Genomic DNA, 15,148 nt, shown 5'->3' on the forward strand with positions numbered 1-15,148 from the left:
TAGGTCCAACTTTAACATGATTTGATTTGGTGAATCGGACCAATAAATGATCAGGCTCGACTTTGGCCGGCCAACCTGACCACCATCAGAAAGACTCAAACTAAATTATTATACTATGAATGATAATTCCATTAGTCGATAAGCACCAGGCCTTTGGGTCTCCAATGATTATTAAACTAATGGACTCATTATCACTCACTTAATGGGAGGCTATGACTTAGTTATCACTATAACTTAATCATTTTATGGACCTAATAATTTTGAAGATTTTATTAAAGGATAGAAGAGAAGAAAATATCCAGTCAATTTCAATCCTCCCACTGACTTCACCAAGTCAGATTAAAAAGGATTTACTTAAAGCTGGCATTAGGAGCACCTAAATCAGTCAAACTGATTTACCTAATGACATGGGTGAGCCCTAATCACTAAGTGATCTAATCAAAACCTAATTCACCAGGTTGGCCAGGTAAGTGAGATCAGTGGTGGGGATAAGCCATTAACTCGTCAGAGATCGAATCACTGCGAGTAGCTTCCGCTTAAAAACCACTGGTCAAACTGCCAAACTTACCTTAGACACCAACCGATTCATTAATTTTAATTTGATCAACTTAGTAAATAGGGTTCCACCGTGTAGCCATGAATTAAGTCTATCTTGGTCTAGTTAAAGACATGGACCTATTCAACTACAACTATTGGAGTTGAGTCTAGAGTATCCTTGACCTAATCTAATTCAACTTTTGGTTAGATTTGATCAATTACTCTAATTTAGTCTATTTCTTTAAGCTAACCTTAGGTCTAACCCAATTATAGACCTAATCCATCTAACCCATTGACCCACAAGTTTATGCAATTGTCTTAGATCTTAATTCATAATTCTAGACCTACTAGACAACACTTAATTCTTTTAATTAAGTATTTGGGCTGATGGGTCAGGGTTTGACATTTCGAAAATAATTTTTAAATTTGAAAGGTTTTATTTTCTGTTCACCAAATATGTTGACTCATTTTACAAATAGATCAGCACATTTCATAAATGCAACCCTATTGCTAATTACATAACAGAAAATAACTCAATCAAAATAAATCATGAATATTCCTTTAGATCTAATCTAACACATTCATGATAAATTTCACAATTAAACCTTTACAATTAATTCTTTTCGCTACTTCATCTGCATGGGATATAATTGCAGCGGCACTCCTACCGCCATAGGAGACCCCATCGAATGAGAGGAGAGGGCCTTTAAACCCTACTTTTCTCCTATGACCGGACGGTCATGGCAACCAACCCAATTCGATTACTTGCTACTTGGATCAAGTATATCTAAATATACCAATTTCAAAATTTAAATTTTAAATTTCAAATTTTAAATTTTGAATTTCAAATTTCAAACAAATTTCAAATTTTAAATTTTCAAATTTTTGAATTTTAAATTTTGAATTTCAAATTTTGAATTTTAAATTTGAAATTCAACCAAATTTTAAATTTTGAATTTCAAATTTTTGAATTTTGAATTTCAAATTTCAAATTTTGAATTTCAAATTTTTGAATTTTGAATTTCAAACAACTTTCAAAATTTAAATTTTAAATTTTTGAATTTTAAATTTCAAATTTAAACTTTTAGATTACAACTTAATCTATGCATGCAAATATATATATTGTTGGGTATAAAATACCCACAGCCGAAACCCTCAACGGAATCGACAGCAAGTGCAGCTCTGCCCGGACTCCTACGGGAGCCGGGCTCCACCGCCGACAGCAAGTGCAGCTCCGCCCGGACTCCTACGGGAGCCGGGCTCCACCGACGACAGCAAGTGCAGCTCCGCCCAAACTCCTACGGGAGCCGGGCTCCACCGCCAACATCAGAACAGCTCTGCCCGGACTCCTACGGGAGCCGGGCTCCGCTCTCAGTACCAACTGCTGGTAAGCTCCATCCGGACTCCTACCAGAGCCGGACTTCACCCTTAACTTTGATTGCAGCGCAGCTCTCCCCGGACTCCTACGGGAGCCGGGGTCCACCGCCGACAGCAAGTGCAGCTCTGCCCGGACTCCTACGGGAGTCGGGCTCCACCGCCGACAGCAAGTGCAGCTCCGCCCGGACTCCTACGGGAGCCGGACTCCACCGACGACAGCAAGTGCAGCTCCGCCCGGACTCCTACGGGAGCCGGGCTCCGCCGCCAACATCAGAACAGCTCCGCCCGGACTCCTACGGGAGCCGGGCTCCGCTCTCGGTACCAACTGTTGGAGGACTTCACCCATGCTCTTAAGGGAGCCGAGCAGCTCTGCCCGGACTCCTACGGGAGCCGGGCTCCACCGCCGACAGCAAGTGCAGCTCCGCCCGGACTCCTACGGGAGCCGGGCTCCACCGACGACAGCAAGTGCAGCTCCGCCCGGACTCCTACGGGAGCCGGGCTCCGCCGCCAACATCAGAACAGCTCCGCCCGGACTCCTACGGGAGCCGGGCTCCGCTCTCGGTGCCCACTGTTGGAGGACTTCACCCGTGCTCTTAAGGGAGCCGAGCCTCATCTCTGACGCCAACGACTATAGTCACAAGCAGACTCCGCCCGGACTCCTACGAGAGCCGGACTCCACCCGCAACTTCGGCTCCGTGAGGGTTCCGCTCGGACTCCCCCGGGGGTCGGGCTCTGCTCACGACCCCCACCGCCAGGAGGACCTCTCCCGGACCTCAACAGAAACCGGGCTCCGGCCGTTGCCGAGCTTCAATCGACAGATCCTCGCTCCCTGACAGGCCCTCAAAACGGCCACGACCCTGCTCCACTTCCTGTGGCGGACTCCGCGCAGTACCATCATTCCCTGACAGACCGCAGTAACCATAGCCACCCTGCTCCACTTCCTGTGGCGGACTCCGCACAGCTCCACTATCCGCTGACAACGGACGCTGCTCCACCCCTCGTAACAGATTCCACATGGCGGGTCAAGGTGATGGCCACGTGTCTGCTCCACTATCTTTCGCAATCAATTCCCCTGACCTTGGGCGGCGCACTACCAGGCGGTTACAAACGTCGCCATCAATCCGTTGCCTCCTCCGTCTATAAAAGGTGGATCCAGATACGTTATTCTTTAAGCTCATTTTCCTTATCTCAAAACTCTGCTAAATTCTCCGCTCGAGCACTCCATTCTTGTTGAGGCAGAAAACTGACTTGAGCGTCGGAGGGTCTTGCCGGAGCAACCCCACCTGCCGGTTTAGACTTCCCTTGCAGGTCCCGGCGGTGACCGCGGCTTCCCCGACTCCAGCTTCTCCGGCGCAAGCGGATTTTTGCACCAACAGGATTGGCGCTAGAGGAAGGGCTGTGTCTTCGCAGCACCCTTGTTCTTGAAGGAGTGTTCAACGGAGCTGCCTCCGACCGTTTCTCCGTCATCCACTCCTAATCCCCCCCCCCGCAAGATCGACACCCGATGCCTCCGCGCAGGGCGTCCACCCGGCGGTCCACGGCCTCCGCGGCTAGATCTCAGGCTCCGGCCTCTCCTCCCGTTTCTCAACCTCCTCCTCCTCCCCCTCCGACGACGGCGGTCGGTGCGGAGCAGTTTGACTTGCTGGCGCAGCAGGTCAAAGGCCTTGTCGAAGCCGTACAGGCAATGCAGCAGCAACCACCGCAGGCGTCGGCGCATCCGGAGGGGGCATCTCCGGAATGCCAGAACCCGGCGGTGGGGCGGGCCACCTGGGCCAGCCGCCCCGTCCTTCCCGGGAAGGCGAATCCGAGGGTAGAGAGCCCTCAATCGGACCACGACTCCACCCCTGGAAGATCCCTGCCCCCGTTCTGCCAAAGGACCCTCGAGACTCGAAGTCGAGAGGATTTCCTGGACCGGAGGCTCCAGGAGATGAACCGACGGATCGAAGAACTCCGCCACGCGCCTCCCGCTTATGGTGAGGATATTTGCACTGACCCTCCCTTCTCCCAAATGATTATGCAGGAACCGATCCCGCCGAATTTCAAGCTTCCCCAGTTCGAAAGCTACGACGGGACGTCGGACCCGGTTGATCATCTGGAGGCCTTTCGAACGATGATGCTGCTTCACGGTGCTCCTGACGCCATCTTGTGCCGGGCTTTCCCGTCTACTTTAAAGGGAGCAGCAAGAAACTGGTACTCGGCTCTGAAGCCGGGTACCATATTCTCCTTTGATCAAATGAGCCACCAATTCGTGGCCCATTTTGTCAGTAGCCGACGTCCCCGGAAAGGTTCGGAGTCCCTCATCAACATCAAGCAGAGGGAAGGAGAGTCCATACGGGCCTACGTCAACCGCTTCAACATCGCGGCGTTGGAGGTCCGAAACTTGGACCAGTCAGTTGCCATGGCCGCTCTGAAAGGTGGCCTTCAGAAGAATGATCTCTTGTACTCCCTGGAGAAGAAGTACCCCAGGGATTTTGCTGATCTGCTGGCTCGGGCTGAAGGATACGCCCGAGTGGAAGAGGCCTTCAAAATGAAGGACGAAGAGACTGCGAGGGAGCGTCAGGCGGGAGATTCTGGTAAGCCCGCAGTTGAGAAGAGGCCAAAGGAAGCCCGGCCTCGCTCCCGATCCCCTCCTGGACATAAGCGCGCCCATACTCCCCCCCGGGCACGCAGGCAGAGAAGCCCGGACAACAGGTTTCGGCGGGGTTCCCCGCCAGGGAAATTCCGCAGCTACGCCCCCCTCAACGCCTCAAAGGCCCAGGTGCTGATGGAGGTCAGAGAGCAACTCCCTAGGCCGGAGAGGATGCGCACACACCCCGGGAAGCGCAACCCCAACAAGTTCTGCCTCTACCACCGCGACCACGGCCACAACACGGAGGAATGCATCCAGCTCCAGGACGAGATCGAGGAGCTCATTCGGCGAGGTCGACTCGACAGATTCATCCGCCGCAGGCCTGAGGATAGAAGAGACCGGCCAAGAGCCCTCCCGCCGCCTGAACCACAGAAAAGGGAGGAGCAGCCCGGGGACCGGCCGCCCATCGGGACCATCGACTCCATCACCGGAGGGCCTCAAAAAGGAGCGGGAATACTGTAAATATATCGCTTACTATTTCGCTTTGAATCTACTTTTCTTTTCAGCTAACATGCTCCTCCCACCTAGCGTGGATGTATTATGACTGGATATGATTCCTCCAAAAATACAGCCATGTCAGGAACAGGAGGAGAACCTCATCCTGACATGAGCAAGGTCAAAGGCCCGGTTCTTTTAGACCGGATGGGGGGAGAGGCCTCACAACGCCCTAATGTGTCCCCACAGCCTTGTTAGGGACAGGAGGAAAATCTCGCCCTAACATTAGCAAAGTCAAAGGCCCGGTTCTTTTAGACCGGATGGGGGGAGAGGCCTCACAACGCCCTAATGTGCCCCCACAGCCTTGTTAGGGACAGGAGGAAAACCTCGCCCTAACATGAGCAAAGTCAAAGGCCCGGTTCTTTTAGACCGGATGGGGGGAGAGGCCTTACAACGCTCTAATGTGCCCCCACAGCCCTGTTAGGGACAGGAGGAAAACCTCGCCCTAACTTGAGCAAAGTCAAAGGCCCGGTTCTTTTAGACCGGATGGGGGGAGAGGCCTTGCAACGCCCTAATGTGCCCCCACAGCCATGTCAGGAACAGGAGGAGAACCTCGTCCTGACATGAGCAAAGTTGAAGGCCCGGTTCTTTTAGACCGGAGGGGGGAGAGGCCTTACAGCGCCCTAATGCGCCCCCACAAGCCAGGCTGATAACGAGAACCTCGCGCCGGCTCAAGCAAAATGGAAGACCCGGACTCCTGCGGGAGCCGGGTTCCGCCGCCAAGGAAAGCTTCACCCGGACTCCTACGGGAGCCGGGTTCCGTCGCCCAGGAAAGCTTCACCCGGACTCCTACGGGAGCCGGGTCCCGTCGCCAAGGAAAGCTTCACCCGGGCTCCTACGGGAGCCGGGTTCCGCCGCCCAGGAAAGCTTCACCCGGACTCCTACGGGAGCCGGGTTCCGCCGCCAAGAAAGATTTCGCCTGGACTCCTAAGGAAGCCGGGCTCCATCCGCTACTTCGCCAGCAAGGGTTAAAAATGGTGGCGAGACTTGGCCACATGACGAGATCGGAGGGAAGGAAAGAGTCCCTTCCCACGGCGACATCTAAGCCAAACAAGCCAAACGACGAGAAAGGGTCAACGGACGACAATATCGGTGCTACGCGTGGGCAAGGTAACACAAAGCACTTTTTCTTCATTTCCGACATACGTACTACAGGGCCAGGACGGCCAGGGAAAGAGGGACAAAACGACAAGAAGAAAGCAGCTACAAAAAGGGGGTGACTACAAAAGAACTCTAAGGAGGACCTGCTCCCTCCGACCTAGGGTTATCACCTCCATCCCTTAACCAGGACTGCCTCAGGTTCTCCACTGCTTCTTCTAGTTCTTCCTTCTTCCGCAGCGTATCCTGGAGCGTCTGACGAAGATGTCGGCTCTCTGCCTCCGCTTCTCGACACCGCTTCCGTAGAACTTCAGACTCCGCCTCTGCATCCGCGACGGCCTTCCGCTCGAGCGCCAGTTGGATTTTTACTTGTTGAAGCTCGGCTGTCTTCTCCCCAAGGGAGACGGAAATCCCTTCGACAGTGCCTCTCAGGGCTAGGAGCTCTTCGGTATCTTGGGCGTTAGTAAGCTACGCCCTGGTAACCAACTGCCTCTGGAGATGAACAACCTCGTCCGCCGCCCGACGGAATCTCCCTTTGTGCTCTTCCACTTGCCGGCGCCAGCTGGCCCGCTGCACATCGTGGCTCATCTCAGCATCTTGGAGTTGCTTCTGGAGGTCGGAGACCTTCTGCGACCATTTTTGTTCATCATCAACCCGTGCCAGGAGCCGGGATGAGTTTCCTTCCAGCTGGCCGATCTTTCTCTTCGCAGCTGATAGCTCCACCTTAAGGGCGCTGATCCTGGCTTCTTGAGCCTAAGTTCGGTCGCTGGCGCTCTTCTTGCATTCCTCGAGCTCCTTTGTGAAGTTCGCCTTCCTCCGGCTGTAGTCCATGATTGCCTTCACTTGGAGACTCCTGAAGTGGGCGGCCTCAGCGGCGGCTTCGGAATAGCATTTTCTCGACTTGCGGAGCTCGTCCTCCGACTTCTTCAACTTCTTCGTCAGGTGGAGGACCTCCTTTTTCAGCCGCTGGACAGCTGACTTCAACGGGACCCCCAGGGGCAAGGGGAGTGCTTCAACAGGGCACTGTCATCGGAAGGTGCAAACATCAAAGACCAGCTCATTACAAGAAGAAAGGCAGAAAGGAGGAGGAGGGGAAAGGAGAGGGTATCCACAATAGGAAATCCGACTTTATTGATTAATTTTGAAGACAAACGGAAAGAAAATATGGCGGCAAAAGAAAGATACAAGATCGGAGGTCTCAGACCTCGGGGGCAGGGGGTGGAGAGCTCGGCGCGGGGGGTGCGACTGCAGTAGCGGCGGACACAGGGCCGGCCTCATCGTCAGACTCCTCCAGAAAGCCGAGATCAAGGTCGGGGTATCTACTGGCCACCCTCTCTCGACAGAACTCGAACCCCTTGGTGAACGCCTCCAGACCGAACTGGACGTTCAGTTCCCTCATCTCCGCAGAGGCCTTGAACTCCTCCACCGCAAGGGTCCTGGCCTCCGAAACCAGAACCGGAGTTTGCTCGGCCAAATGGGCGACCTCGGCCTCCGCCTTCCTCGCCGACTCCTCCAAGCTTCGTCTCTCCTCCTCCCGGGCTTGTCTTTCCTCTTCCCGATCTTGCCTCTCTCTCTCTAGGGCCTCCCGGAGGGCGGCCACCTCGGCCGTCTTCGCTTGAAGATGAGCAACCTCGTCCTGACAGCGCTCCTCAGCCTGAAGGAGGTCCCTTCTCATGCGGCTCGATGCCTCGACATAGGCGAAGAGCTGGTGCCCGATCTGCAAGGACGGATAGAGAATCACAACAAAGACCGAGCGACCATGCAAATAAACATCCGCTTACCTCAAGAAAGGACCCCAAAGTGTTCCAGGCCCGCTGCTCGGGATCGGCACGGTCGATCCTCTCCATGACATCGGACAGAATGCAGCCATCGAGCAGCCGCCTGATCAGGGCCTTGTCGTTGAAGGGGTTCTCCGATCCCCCCTCGGAGCAGACGGACTCGTCTACAGCGGCTCGGTGGCTACTCGCCCTGCGGGCCACCGATTTCCTCCTCCTCCCCACGGCGGGCGCCTCCGTGGGGCGAACCCCCAGAACGGGGACCCCGGTCGGCGGGCTCCTTGAGGAAGCCCGGGGGGCCGCTGGCTCGGCATCCGAAGGAATGTCGATGGCCGGGGTCGCCTGGACGGGCGCGGCCAAGCTCGTCTCCTCCACCCTGGCCCTCTTCGCCGAACCGGAGGTCGTCGCGCCCTTCCTCTTCTGAGCTCTCATAGCCTTGGCGAGCATCCGCATGGCTTCGGCGTCCATTGCTAAAAAAAAAAAAAAAAAAGAGAGAAAAAAGAAGAGAGAAAGAAGGAGGAAGAAAAGAGCGAAAAAAAAAAAAAAGAGAGAAGAAGAAGGCAAGAAAAGGAAAGATAAATACTTGCTGGATCCTGAGGGCTCAGGCCGATGTTGAAAAGAAGCTGCTCCCTCAGAAGGTTAGGAAGGGAAGGAGCGGGATAACTCAGAAGCTTCTGGGCAGCCTGGAGGTCGTCCTCTCCCAGGCTGGGAGCCCGGCAGACGGAATCCCTCAGAGACCCCCAAGGGGGCAGACCTAGTTCCAGGGTCGGGCAGTAGACAAAGAGAAATTTTCCCTTCCAGTTGTGAATCGAAGAAGGGGCGCCCTTCAGCAACCCCTTCTTACCGAACTGGGGGGAGAAGTACCACCAGTCCTTCGCTGAAGGATGGCGTTTGAAGGTGTAGAAATGCCTGAACAAGGAGAGGGATGGCTGGACCTCGGCTATATGGCAGAGAGAGAGAAACCCTATCAAAAACCTAAAGGAATTCGGGGCCACAGAGGCGAGAGAAATGTCTAAGAAGTGAAAGAAGGCGGCAACAAAGACAGGAAGCGGAAGCCGGAGTCCGGCACGGAATGCCTCCTGGTACAAACAAAAGCGACCAGGAGGGGGAGCGCTGGCCCGGTCAGAGGGGCCAGGAAGCTCCAGGTCGTACTCCGAAGGAACCCCGTACTGAGCCCTTATTAGGAGGAGTTCGTCCGGAGTCGACGAACATGGAATGGTGCCCGGTGCGAAAACCGGGCGAGGCCCTGCCCCGGATGCGAGTTCGTCCGCAGAGACAGGGGCCTGGGGGTTCGAAGCAGAAGAACTCCCAGAACTGACGGGGGCAGAAGAGTCGGAGGACATTTTTTGGGGGGAGAACCTAAAGGATCCTAGAAAGGCAAACCGAGAAGGGAACGAGACGCCGAAGGTCAACTCAGAAGAAGACACAAAAGAAATGAAAAGAGGAGAAGCCCCTAGGCGGTAAGAAGAAGAAGGTTGGCACTAACCTATCTTGCTCTGGGGACCTGGGAAGCAAGAAATGGGAGGCGCCTACGGCTCGAGAGGGCGTTCACTAGAGCAGGCTCTCGGAGAGAAGACAGACGCCGACAAGAAATCAGAAATGGAGTAGGACGCCTGAAGGGGGGAGGATGGGTTTAAATAGACCCTGGGATCCGGCGCCATAATGATCGCGAATCCCCCCAGGCCAGTCCGCATCCGACGCGTGTACCACTCCCCGTGGCAGACGGCTAAAGGCGGCTGGCGGTTGGCAGGATCATAATTGCACCGTACCTAGGCCAGCGTACCTACGGGGTTTTCGAAGCGTCCCCTCATACCGCCCCAATTCGAAAAGACTCTGGCACGCGTTCATTTAATGCCAAAATATCTGGGAGCGGTAGGGCGCAGGATTCGAAGGGACGGTTCCGGCTGTACCTCTGTGTACTTCCTTCGTTTGAAATTCAAACTCGGATGTAGGGGGACTGGTGTTGGGTATAAAATACCCACAGCCGAAACCCTCAACGGAATCGACAGCAAGTGCAGCTCTGCCCGGACTCCTACGGGAGCCGGGCTCCACCGCCGACAGCAAGTGTAGCTCCGCCCGGACTCCTACGGGAGCCGGGCTCCACCGACGACAGCAAGTGCAGCTCCGCCCGGACTCCTACGAGAGCCGGGCTCCGCCGCCAACATCAGAACAGCTCCGCCCGGACTCCTACGGGAGCCGGGCTCCGCTCTCAGTAACAACTGCTGGTAAGCTCCATCCGGACTCCTACCAGAGCCGGACTTCACCCTTAACTTTGATTGCAGCGCAGCTCTCCCCGAACTCCTACGGGAGTCGGGCTCCACCGCCGACAGCAAGTGCAGCTCTGCCCGGACTCCTACGGGAGCCGGGCTCCACCACCGACAGCAAGTGCAGCTCCGCCCGGACTCCTACGGGAGCTAGGCTCCACCGACGACAGCAAGTGCAGCTCCGCCCGGACTCCTACGGGAGCCGGGCTCCGCCGCCAACATCAGAACAGCTCCGCCCGGACTCCTACAGGAGCCGGGCTCCGCTCTCGGTACCAACTGTTGGAGGACTTCACCCATGCTCTTAAGGGAGCCGAGCAGCTCTGCCCGGACTCCTACGGGAGCCGGGCTCCACCGCCGACAGCAAGTGCAGCTCCGCCCGGACTCCTACGGGAGCCGGGCTCCACCGACGACAGCAAGTGCAGCTCTGCCTGGACTCCTACGGGAGCCGGGCTACGCCGCCAACATCAGAACAGCTCCGTCCGGACTCCTACGGGAGCCGGGCTCCGCTCTCGGTACCCACTGTTGGAGGACTTCACCCGTGCTCTTAAGGGAGCCGAGCCTCATCTCTGACGCCAACGACTACAGTCACAAGCAGACTCCGCCCGGACTCCTACGAGAGCCGGACTCAACCCGCAACTTCGGCTCCGTGAGGGTTCCGCCCGAACTCCCCCGGGGGTCGGGCTCTGCTCACGACCCCCACCGCCAGGAGGACCTCTCCCGGACCTCAACAGAAATCGGGCTCCGGCCGTTGCCGAGCTTCAATCGACAGATCCACGCTCCCTGACAGGCCCTCAAAACGGCCACGACCCTGCTCCACTTCCTGTGGCGGACTCCGCGCAGTACCATCATTTCCTAACAGACCGCAGTAACCATAGCCACCCTACTCCACTTCCTGTGGCGGACTCCGCACAGCTCCACTATCCGCTGACAACGGACGCTGCTCCACCCCTCGTAACAGATTCCACGTGGCGGGTCGAGGTGATGGCCACGTGTCTGCTCCACTATCTTTCGCAATCAATTCCCCTGACCATGGGCGGCGCACTACCAGGCAGTTACAAACGTCGCCATCAATTCGTTACCTCCTCCGTCTATAAAAGGGGGATCCAGATACGTTATTCTTTAAGCTCATTTTCCTTATCTCAAAACTCTGCTAAATTCTCCGCTCGAGCACTCCATTCTTGTTGAGGCAGAAAACTGACTTGAGCGTCGGAGGGTCTTGCCGGAGCAACCCCACCTCCGGTTTAGACTTCCCTTGCAGGTCCCGGCGGCGACCGCGGCTTCCCCGACTCCAGCTTCTCCGGCGCAAGCGGATTTTTGCACCAACATATATCATATCTAAGAACTCGCTCTGATACCATTTGTGGGAAAATTCAGTGCAGGGGTAAAATGATAATTTTAAAACTTTTTCAAAATTATGATTTTACAGTAAAAAATATTAATTAATATAATTAATTAATATAAATTTATTCTACACTAGGATCTAAATATGATATATAGCATGCATTCATTTAAATTTTAATTTCGAATTCAAACAGTAAACACTTTATTGTAATGTGTTCAGAACATAATACCTTTATGCGGGTAGTAGATCACCACAATCTGATCACCATCGGAGGAGTCTGATCATCGCGATGTAGCCACACAGCGTGTCTGACCTCTACGGATCATCCACATGAAGCTCCCGATCTGATCGACTCCTCACGAGTGCTAGCTCATTGTAGAGCCCTTTTGACGGCCAATGCTGATCGAACTCCTTCGATTGATATCTGTCGATTCTTCGGATGCTCCGGATCGTCAACAAACGTGCTTGAGAAGATGTTGAAGATCTCTCTGAGATTTTGTGGGCTCACGACACTCGTAGCTCACTTTCTCACTTTCCGAACTCCAGGCTGAAACTCTAGGGAACTCACCGAAAATCTTGCACCCACTTTTCTTTCTTTTCTTTCTTTTTCTCTTGGAAGGATATGGACTTCCTTCTCACGCACAAGACTTCTCACGCCCCAAAATTTTTCTCCAAAAATTTTTTTCTTGCACGCCCCACTCTTCTCCTCCTTTTATAACCACGTCAAACGTCTTATCCAAAAGAAAGGATAAAGATGAGTAATTGCACATTTGAATTTAAATCAAATTTTGAATTCAAATGGACACCAACTCATCCCTTATCCACTAAAGGCATGAGGCATGGCTTAAATTGTGAATGGAGTGATTTTATGAGAAACCTTTTCTCATGTAATAAATGGGACGTAAAAAAAAGGATAAGGTGCAAAGATTGATTGCCCATTCAAATTCAAACTTTATTTTGAATTTGAATGGCCAACCAATCATCCTTATCCATTCATATGGCACATTAAAGTGGGGCATGGAGAGGGCTTGGCATGAGGAAAAAATTCATGAGAAGTTCCTTCTCATGAATTCAAATGGGTGTAATGGAAGTGAGGTGGCGCATGGAGATTGGGTCAAGGTGGTTTAATTATTTAAACCAACCTAATTGAACCAAATAAGTTAAGTCCAATTAGACTAATTTAAACCCAACTAAATTAGGCTTAATTAGGCTCAATAAAATCCGAATCAAATCAAAAATTGATTAAGTCCAACCCCTGATCAAATCAGCGACCAAACCATCTCGACGATTAGGTCAACTCTTAACCTAATCGGATCAAACCCAACTAAATCCAATTCAATTGGACTTGATCCAAAAATAATTACTCAATCAAATTAAGTTAATTAGCGATCAAATCACTAATTAAACCTCTCATAAATACTGAGTCCAAATCCGATGGGCAATCAGGCATCAGAATTCATCGATATGTAACCCTGATCGAAAAGTCCCAACCAGTGGGACTCTTGACCTCGGTACCCATAATGTGTGGAACTCATGATCAGAGAATCCTGATTCTCGATCACTGAGTCCCAAACATGTAGGATTCTATATCATCCATCAGATCAGATAGGAACCTCTAATGTGTGTGACCCCACAGGTTCGAACCTAAGTCGGTAGCATAGGAACCAATTCCTGTACTAATCGAAGTGACCATCTAGCAATGGTACCCGACGTCCAGATAGGTCGAATAGTCACAATCGCAACACTCAGAACCTACATGAATATGGTTACTGTATAATTCATCCTTTTGACCCCTGTGTTTAGGACGACTCAGGGTTAAACTGTCAACCCTGATCAGATCATCCGAATCGTGCTCAACTCAAACAGTCCTGTGACTCCTCACAAGGACTACCCTGGCCAAGGTTTTGCTAAATTGAAACACGACTGTACACAGCTCCTAAACTGGAGTGGTCAATCCCATCTTGACACACGCACCGACAAGTCAAGTACTTGACTACACCCAGCAGCCTTTCGTCACTGAATTAAAAATTCAGGTAGTCCAGTGCCTAAGTGCAGTGAGTTGCTTGCAAGTCACCATGGCGGTCTCAGATCGGAAGGATATTTATACCCATATTCCATCGGAGCAAATCTTAACAGCAGAAATAGCTCCGGAGTCGGTCACGTTATGTGCAGATGTACCCTTACATCTCACTTGTATGCCATACCAGTGTCTCCACACTCATTGGTTAAGAGGATAACCAACCTATATGGCACACAACGATCTATGCTTGGTAAACGTTATCATCCTTAGTAACAACGTATCATTTGGTCGTGAACAGATTTAAGGACTAAATGATAAATTCTCCTTTGTCGAGTCTAAATAGTCCTAAGGACTTCACCACAACATAGGAGTTCATTAGAAGATGAAACATTTTGTGATGAAAAATATCAAAATAATTTTTATTAATTCATAATTCATGTACATGAGCACAACCGTCAACAGGCTGACGATTGACTTTGGGACACTATTCCCAACAGTGTTACCTCCTACAGGCTTTACACTGTGATCTATGGTTGGACCTACTGCATGAGTTGAAATCGATCGACAATGACCATTGAGCCTATCTATGCCTTAGGAGGAGGTACAGTACTTCAAGAATCTAGATAGAACCATTAGACTTTACAGGCACATTAGGATGAGCAGTTTCAACTGGCACCACTTGTGCTTTTCTGAATCTCATGATGGTTATCGTTAAGCAGAACTCCGATGATGGGATCGAAATCCTTTCTCTAACACCAATTTGTTACCATTGAGGATCGATCTGACCCAAGCCAATGAGCTAGATTGTGAGCTAAAGAATTGGATAAGGTGGTCAAGGGACCTAAATAGCTGGCCCAAGATCTTGAAGCGATTGATGTTACTAGATCTTCTTCCCAATGCCTGGATCGGCCCTGAACACCCTGAACACCATAGACAAAGAAAGTCTACTTGCCATAGATTTTTCGATGGACTTTGATTTGTCAATTGTGCCATGTTGGCTATAGTTGGTTTCGAAGTTTATCACTATATAAGAAAATTTCACCTCCCTCTTGGCTCATTGTTCTACTTTTCAAATCTCCTCTATTCTACCAGAACTCTACCTAACTTAAGCATTGCAAAGTGCCCCATCAAACACATTCCGATAGCCTCTGACTGTTTCTCATTTTTGCAAGTCAAATCTTGTATCACATGGTCCAACTCCAGTCAAGCCAACCAATCTCTATTCGCTAGATCACTAACTTCATCAAATTAGGTCTTGGGCACCAACAATAAACACTAGAGACGTATATATAAAAACAAAAATCTTGCATTAACAATAGTAATCTTTGGTTGCTTTTTAGGATCTTGGTGACAAGCAACCAAAACATAAGTATCGAATCTTAGTAATGCACCGTATGAGACTTATAAGCAATCAAAACCAACCGCTAGCCTCATCCTCATCCAAGGTTCTTCATCATCATGACCACTGGATATTACAATTTATCTATTTTCAACTTTTATATGTTTCTCACAATGAAGAGGATGGTCTATAACGATGGCAAGTGGCCAGTAGACCAGAACAATTTAGAGCAAGACTCATGCTTTCTTGTGATGAAACTATTTTCTTAATTA

Source organism: Elaeis guineensis, chromosome 16 (genome assembly GCF_000442705.2).
Source record: "Elaeis guineensis isolate ETL-2024a chromosome 16, EG11, whole genome shotgun sequence".
Taxonomy (NCBI): Eukaryota; Viridiplantae; Streptophyta; class Magnoliopsida; order Arecales; family Arecaceae; genus Elaeis; species Elaeis guineensis.